Genomic DNA, 8,837 nt, shown 5'->3' on the forward strand with positions numbered 1-8,837 from the left:
CTCATTTGTAGAATAAGACAGGAGTCTCTTAAATCATCTTCAAAGCCCCATTTTGCTCAGATCTTACTTTTTAGAAGTATTTGTTTCTATTAATTTCCGAGGGCTGCCATAACAAAGTACCATAATTTTGGTGGCTTCAAACAATAGAAATTTATCCTCTCACAGTTGTGGAGACTGGGCATCTGAAGCTAAGGCATGGGCAGGACCATGCTTTGATGGTTCCAGAGGCAGGATCCTCCTTTGCCTTTTCCTGGTTTCTGGTGGTGGCTGGCAACCCTTGGCATTCCATGGCGTTCTTGTAGCTGCAACACTCCAGTCTATGCCTCCATTGTCAACACAGCCTTCTCCTCTATGTGTCTCTGTCTGTTTCTCTTCTCTTCTTATGAGGACAGGAATCTTATTGGATTAAGGGGCCACCCTACTTCAGTGTGACCTCATCTTAACAATAATTCCAACTGCAATGATCCTATCTACAAATACGGCCACATTCTGAGTTACTGGGGGTTAGGACTTCAACGTATATCCATAACTCAAAGCATAACAATATTTAAAGTATTTTTAAGAAATAATGAGTCAGAGTAAACATGAGAAGTGAACTGATATTTGTTGAATGCCTATGATAAACCATGTACTTTGTGGTTTATAGTCTCCAAAGATAACTTCCCCCAATTCCTTCCCTCTATGTACTCGGGTACTGCTCTTTGCTTCAAGAGGTGAAGTCCACTTGAATCTTCTCCTTGAATCACTGACTTGCTTAACCAATAGAACATGCAGAAATGATGATCTGAAACTACTGGGGCAAAGTCATACGAAACATTGGTGCTTACTCCTGGGTCTTTTGCAATGCTCTTTGGATGTTCCTTCTTGGAACCTAGCCACCATGCTATGAGAAGCTCACACCGCATGAAAAGGTCATGTTTAGTTGCTTCTGACAACAGGTCCAGCTGAACTTCCAGCCACCTTAAACTGCCAGCAGTGTAGTACACTATCTTGGATATGCAACCCAGTTGAGCTTTTAGATGACTCCAGGTTGCCAACCAACCTCTCTCTGCAACTACTTGAGAGATCCTAAGCAAGATCTGCCTGGCTGAGCCCAGCCAACCCACAGAACTGTGACAGATAATCATACAGTGTCTTTAAAGCCACTAAATTTTGAAATGTCAGCAATGGATAACTGAAACACATATCATGTATATTCTCTCACTTAATTGACACAATATAGTCATGTATTTTTAGCACCATTTTATGGAAAAGAAACCTAAAGCTCAGAGAGGTGGGGTTAATTGTCTAAGACTGCATAGAAGGTGGCAAAGCTATATTCAGAAACTAAATCTATTTGATTCCAAATCCTGTGGTTTTAGCCAATAAAATATACTTCATTACTAAAGGAACCTTTTTCTTTTTCATTTAGTAGTTTATTAGTAAAGCCATTAAGTTGAAGTTGGAATTAGACAACTGAATATATATATATATATATATATATATATATATATATATATATATATATATGTATAAAACATAAGATTTTGGAGAAATTATAAAATAATAACTCTAACTTCCCTTTATCAAATATTAACTTTATCCCAGATATTTAATGGTATCTAATTGTTTTCCCCATATTTCAATGCTATTTTGGCCAAATTGCTGGGCCAACCCTGTGTGAAATAGCTACACACCAATCAAAGGGCAGAATCTCTTCATCTCTCTGCAGTTTCATCATCCTTGTGCCCAACATTGCAGAGACATTTCAGACACCTGTTACTTCCATTGCACCTGAGCCTGGAGCCCTGAGAACTTGGCCATTTATTTGAAGTTCATACAATAACTGAGTGTTGATTCTAGGAGGTACTGGGGATTCAGAGACTGAGATTTAGGCTCTGCTCTCAAGGAACTTGAATTATAATGGGGGAGACATAACATAAATTAACAAATAGCCATGATCCAAAGTCAGGATGGAGGATGGTGAGGGCACCATGTGAGGTGCCTGTAAACCAGCTCCTGACAATTTCACAGGCCACATTCCTTGGCACTGCATTCACTCATGTTCCACCTACACTGAGCTACTTCTAAGTCCTTGAACATGCTCTCCTGTTTCCTGCCTCTCTGCCTTTGCTAAATCTTCTGACCTTCTTCACTTTGTAAGTCTCTATGTGGTTTTATTACCTTTATCACAAAATTTACCAAATTGCCCTGTAATTGTCTGGCTACTTTTGGTATCTCTCCATTTAGATTGAGTTTCTTAACAGCAGCGAATATCCTTGTTTTCCCTGCTTTTTGTTAAACAACAGATCAAATTTATAACATGTAATAACCATCAATACAAACAGTAAAGCTAGGTTAATGGATACAAACCTTTTAAATCACTCTCAGCACCAGTTTACTTCTGTGCTGTGTTTTGGTTGTTCAGTTTGAAAAATCTGATTGCCTCAGATGAGCGGTTGCAAGATAGTTTTTGAAGCTCACGACTTGCAATCTCAGGGTGGTGGAGTTAACAGAGAGGGCAGGCAAGTTCTCATTTACAAAGTTGCACAAAAACAATGTACCCTGGCAACAGTTTAAGACACTGGATAACTATTATGCAATCAAAGAGGTAAACAAGGTAAGTATAGATCATGTTTCCTGCTGAGGGGGCTATAAAGAGGGTGATGCTTCAGATGGTAACTGGGGCACAAAGAGGACAGGGGGGAGTGTTAGATAGGATGGTAGGGAAGGCCACTTCGAGGACACATCATTTGAGGAGTTAACTGAATAGTAAGAAGTCTCCAAGCTGCAAAGGACTGAAGGAAGAACATTTTGGACAAGGTAACAGTAAGTACAAAGGCACAAGAGTGGGAAAAAGCCTAGGATTCACTGTATATTTTCCCTTTAGGAAGCCAAACCAGGGACTTCAGATAAACATAGATATCCTCAATGGCTCCTTACAGACGGCAAACCCACAAACTGCTTTTCTCTAACAATGGGTTGCTTGAGCAAACTTTGGCAGGTACTGTACCCATTTTACAGCTGGGAGCCGAATGGGAAAGGGAAGGTCCCACACAAGCTGGTTATTGACAGGGCCATAATGAGATCCCAGCAACACTCTGACTTCAAGTGCAGGGTTCTAACCACAACATCGCACCACCCCACAGAGGGAATGTGGAGTTGGTTCCTAAAATCAAACCCTATTCCACAAGAAACCAGGGATAAATCCATGGCAGGATTTATGAACTAGTAACTGAGGACAGAAATAATTGGTTGCATTAGTGCCTGACAACCCCAGTCTGGGCTCTGCTCTGGAGGGGTAGCACAGATTGAAGTAGCTATGGCAAGTTTACTTCTCTCAGCCCAGGTGCTCTACTGTAGCCAATACAGCCCTAATGAGCTCTGCATATTCAGGACACAAATAATTGATGGTCCAGTTTTAAAGTGTGCAGGGGTCACATTTCTTTCCAGGCTCTGAAGGAAAAACACCAGCTGAGGAAGAATGAAGAACTGCCTGTTCTAAGTTATTCTCCTTCTGTGGTCATTTGATCCCCAGGAAGACCATGTTTACCCCATCAAGTGCCTGGAGAAAGGAGGCAATTACCCAGAGAAGTCAAGCAAAAAGGAAAGGGGGAAAAATGAAAATCACGCACCAGGATAGAGGTCCCAGGCTCCAAGCTGGAGTGGAAACTGCCTTCAACACACCCTAAATCTCACAAAAGTTTAAGACCCAGACTTGGGGTTAAACAGACCTGGATTTGAAAATGAGTTCAACTTATTATACATACTACCTAGGCAAGATTTAACCTCTCTGTATCTGTTTATTCATTTGTTAAATGGGGAATAAGAGTACATACTTTGGGTCAATCAGATTTGGATTTCAATCCCAGCTCTGCTAAAGACTTTGTCAAGGAAGGTAAGTTACTGAATGTCCAGTGTTAGTTTCTTCATCTCTAAAGAGGAAGTGATTACTTAACTTTGGAAGCTTGCTATAAGAACTGGTTGAGATAAAACATACAAAGTACATATACACAGAGATCAGATTGCTAATTTGTTACATGCCACTGCTTAAATGCTAGGTCAGTGGTTCTCAAAGTGTGGCCCTTGGATGAGTGGCACCAGCCACATCTGGGCACTTGTTAGAAATACAAATTCTCGGGCCCCACAGAATCAGAAACTCTGGGGGTAGGCTAAGCACTCTGGGCTTTAAGAAGCACTACAGGAGATTCTGATACACACCAAAGTTTGGGAACTTCTGTTTGAGGTGGTAATTCAGAATGCACCTGAGACATTTTGGTTTGCCTACAGTTGTTTCAGGTTCCTACAAACCTGCTCAGTGCAATGATCCTTGAAAATGAGTTCTGTGCTCTCAAACAAGAAAGAAATGCTCTATCACTCAGGATTTTAAAAGGGCCCCTCTCATTTTAGATCACACTTTCCATGTGCATTCTGATAAACCCACGGGATCATGAACAATCATGATTTTCTCATTTGTGTAAAGGGGAGAATGAGTGATCCCTTACTGAGGCTTGAAGGATTCAAGAAGCCTGGTATTTGGTAAGAGCCATAGACCCCTTCTCCAATTCCTTATGAATTGTGAAATGTTTTTGAGGAGAATGAATTTCTGATTTATCTAGATATACTTTCTACTGCTTTCCTCTGACCTCTAATTCTCACCTTCCCACCTGAAACCTAGACATTGTTCAATATGTGGCACACATTAGGCACTTATGCATTTATTCAAAAAATGAAAGGGAAAGAAGAAAGGAAGGATGGAGAGAAGGAAGGAAGGAAAGAAGGAAGGAATCAAGCAAGGAATTCGACAAGTGAATGCTCTTTCTCCTTTGCTGCTGACCATCTGAGATGCACTCTCTCTGGGTGGACATTTTTCTCGGATGCACCACGATTCCCACTGCGAGTGGGTGGGTGAGTATGCGTATGTACTTTATAGAATACTCCATAAGATGAAGAGATTTGGGGGACAAGAGAGTGAACAGGACAGGAAGACTTGAGTTAATCTATCAGCAATTAATTGCAGTTATGTGATTATCTGGGGCAGTTGCTTACTTTGGGGAGAACCTGGCCTCTGGAGTAACCTGCCCTTGTAGGTGTTGCTCTCCATGTTGAACCTCCTTGATAGAAGCAGAATGTTTCAGTGCAGATTCTGGAAGACTTAAAAGCAGGTCTGTTTTTAAACACACTACATATTGAACTTTCCCCACTATAGGAGGCAGGCCAAATTGTGGTTTTTGAAGCTTTTAAAGGCTCACTGGCCCTTCTAAAGCCATCTGGTTTTAGAAGCCTTTACAAAAGCCTTGTGGGCTTATTTTTAGAGCAAACCTTAACCTTGTAAAGCTTCTTAAAGGAGCCACAGAAGGCTCAGTCACTCGAGCCCCCTTGGAGCCCCAGGCAGCTGCTCTCAGAGGTTTCCAACACAGCCTTTCTTCATGCTTGATCAGGATGCTTGCTGAACCTGAGATGGGCTGCCCCCTGAGAGGGTATGTCCTAGGACCCCAAAGACCTGGGCCATATTTGGCTCACCCTAGGAGGCAGAGTTTCTCACCAGTGAGTAAAGAGCTGAGAGTCACAGAATCATGGAGTCTCAAAGAATCTACTGGAAAAAAGGAAACTTAAAAGTCATCCAGTCAACCCTGATGTGATGCTAGAATCTCCTCTACAACAGCCTTATGAAGAGGGTGTTCTGGCTGTGTTTGTACATCTTCAGCTATGAGAAGATCATTGTCGGGCCATTCATTCATTCAACACCATTTTATTGAACACATACCATGTGCTGGGTACATATGGCTGTGAATATAAATAGATGTGGTTTCAATAAGGACTGATTATTAGTGGGAAAATCAGACATGGTTCAAATAATCACACCCATTTGTACTTGCAAATTAAAAAGTTTTATTAAAAAAAGTCAAGCATTTATAAAAGCATCTGACAGGACCTGATCTGACCTGAGAGACCAGGGAAGAGGTGACATTTGAACCAGGATCTGAAGGATGAGTGAATGTTAATAAGTCAAGATGAGGTTGGGGAAATACACAGAGGCCAAGAGAACATCTCCACAGAGGTCTTCATGCAGGAGTAAATGTGGACTTTTAAAGTAAATAAGGGCAGGCAGGTGTGGAAGATAAAGTGGGGAAAAACCCAGTTTGAGATGGGAGCACATAGAGCATGTGTGGCCTTGCCTGCCAGGTTAAGGATTTTGTATTTAATGTGAGTGATACTGGAAGACTCCGACTCATTGTAAGCAGAGCTAGGCAACTCATACCAGAGGGGCAAATTCTTTCTCTTGTTGTAGTATGGTGGTCTTAAAATAAGTCCATAATTTCTTGGGCATTCCTCCTTTCAAAAGGTGAAGCCTAATTTTCCTCTCTGTGAATGTGGGTCAGACCTGGTGACTCAGTTCTAAAGAATAGAATGCGGTGAGACTGATGCTATGTGACTTTGAGGGCTACGTCATAAAAAGGATGGCTTCTATCTGACATTCTCTATTGGATCCTTTGCTCTGGGAGAAGTCAGCCATCATGCTGTGAGGACACTCAAGTAGCGTGTGGAGAGGAACTGGGGCTTCCCACCTACAACCAATACCAACTTGCAAGCCATGTGAGTGAGCCACTTCGGAAGCAGATCCTCTGGCCCCATACAAGCCTTAAGATGACTACAGCACAGATGATACTTTGACTGCAACTTCATGAGAAATCCTGAGCTAAAAACACCCTGCTAAGCCCATCATTTTTTTTTTTAATCATCATTTTATTGAGATATATTCACATACCATGCAGTCATACAAAACAAATTGTACTTTCGAATGTTTACAGTACCATTACATAGTTGTACATTCATCACCTAAATCAATCCCTGACACCTTCATTAGCACACACACAAAAATAACAAGAATAATAATTAGAGTGAAAAAGAGCAATTGAAGTAAAAAAGAACACTGGGTACCTTTGTCTGTTTGTTTGCTTCCCCTACTTTTCTACACATCCATCCATAAACTAGACAAAGTGGAGTTTGGTCCTTATGGCTTTCCCAATCCCATTGTCACCCCTCATAAGCTACATTTTTATACAACTGTCTTCGAGATTCATGGGTTCTGGGTTGTAGTTTGATAGTTTCAGGTATCCACCACCAGCTACCCCAATTCTTTAGAACCTAAAAAGGGTTGTCTAAAGTGTGCGTAAGAGTGCCCACCAGAGTGATCTCTTGGCTCGTTTAGGAATCTCTCTGCCACTGAAGCTTATTTCATTTCTTTTCACATCCCCCTTTTGGTCAAGAAGATGTTCTCCGTCCCACGATGCCGGGTCTACATTCCTCCCCGGGAGTCATATTCCACGTTGCCAGGGAGATTCACTCCCCTGGGTGTCTGATCCCACGTAGGGGGGAGGGCAGTGATTTCACCTTTCAAGTTGGCCTGCTAAGCCCATCTTGACTCCCTGGTCCACAGAAACTGTGAGCAATAATAAATGTTGATTGTTATTTCAAATTACTGACTTTGGAGTAATTTGTTAAGCAGCACAGATAGCTAATACAGTAATACATATCCTCAAGGTATGGAGGGGGAAAGCAAGGACTTTGGGGTGAGAGAAACTTGAATTTGAAATCTGACTCTTCTGTTCACAAGCTATTGGACTTGCAGGCATGTTACTTTATTTCTTGGAGCTCCAGTTTTCCATCTGTAACATGAGATGGCAACTGCAGTCCCCGACATATAAAGCTGTGTAACACACCTTAGTTTCCTTGCCTTCTCCCACTTCATATTGAAATGAGACCTGCTATTCTCAAAGCCAAGGAAAATAAAGGAAGGTTCTATTGACACCAGGTACTGCAGGGGGTGGGTATCTTGAGTCCACTGGACCCAGAAGGCTGGGGAACTATTTTTCTGAGAGTGCCTTAGGCCATGTTTCATGATAAGCTCTATAGATTTTTAAGCCTATTTCTTACTTGAAATGATGGGTTTTTATTAGTCCATTTCCTGTAAAGTACACAGAATTTCCTTTTATTTATTTGAAATTTGAATAATGAACTCTTCATAGTTTCATGTCTTATTGTCTTCATTTTCAATGCAGTGAGGAAACAGATTCATGATGAATATTCTTATGAAACAGATTATTTAGTTATCTTTTACAGTGGGCTGTATACATTGTGAAAATAATTTCAGTTAATTCTCAAAACACCTCCCCGGGATGTCTCTCATTTTACCCAACTTGCAGATGAAGCAATGGATAGAAAACCAAGAATATTACTTAGTCATCTAGTATTATGTGACATTGGCAAGTTATTGAATCTTTCTTATATCTTCAATAAGTGGTTAAGAATACAATATACAGAATAAGATTGATGTAAAGATTAAAGAAGTTAAAATGTATAAAATACTTATAACAGTGCCTGGTATATTCTGGTATATTCCTGGTTATCATTGTTCTTCTTATTTTTTAAACCAATGTTTCAAGAATTCAGAGTAAAATTTCTCTGTAAGCCATTTTGCCCCATTCAAGGTATCTCTCTCCTGTAATAACATTCCTCCCAATTATACAGCATTTTTCATGTCCGTTTGATCCTTTCTATAATCCTGTGATTCAGCATCACTATCTTTACTTTACAGCTCAACAAACTGAGGCTCAGAATAGTGAATGTAAATTGCTTATGTTTCCTTTGGTTGCAAGCAACAGAAACCAACTGAAGTTAGCCTAAATAGAGAAATTCATCATTAGTCATCAGGGATAACTTAGGCAAGCCCATCATAAGAGCAAGCCATAGGAAGAGACCCCAGGAATGATGAAACCATGGAGAGGAAAACTGCCAGGAACCTGAGCAACACTGTCTCTCCTTTTCTCCTCCCCCTTTCTTTCTGCTTGGCAGAT

General features: G+C 40.9%; 1 long non-coding RNA gene across 1 annotated transcript; it reads left to right on the forward strand.

The window, feature by feature from the left end:
- The first annotated feature begins 2,671 nt into the window (after positions 1 to 2,671).
- LOC119519124 lies at positions 2,672 to 6,697 on the forward strand. The gene is made up of 4 exons (XR_005213956.1): positions 2,672 to 2,802; positions 3,433 to 3,877; positions 4,658 to 4,887; positions 6,326 to 6,697. It is a non-coding gene; the product is annotated as an uncharacterized LOC119519124 (long non-coding RNA).
- The last annotated feature ends 2,140 nt before the right edge of the window (positions 6,698 to 8,837 follow it).

This window comes from Choloepus didactylus, chromosome 2 (genome assembly GCF_015220235.1).
Source record: "Choloepus didactylus isolate mChoDid1 chromosome 2, mChoDid1.pri, whole genome shotgun sequence".
Taxonomy (NCBI): Eukaryota; Metazoa; Chordata; class Mammalia; order Pilosa; family Megalonychidae; genus Choloepus; species Choloepus didactylus.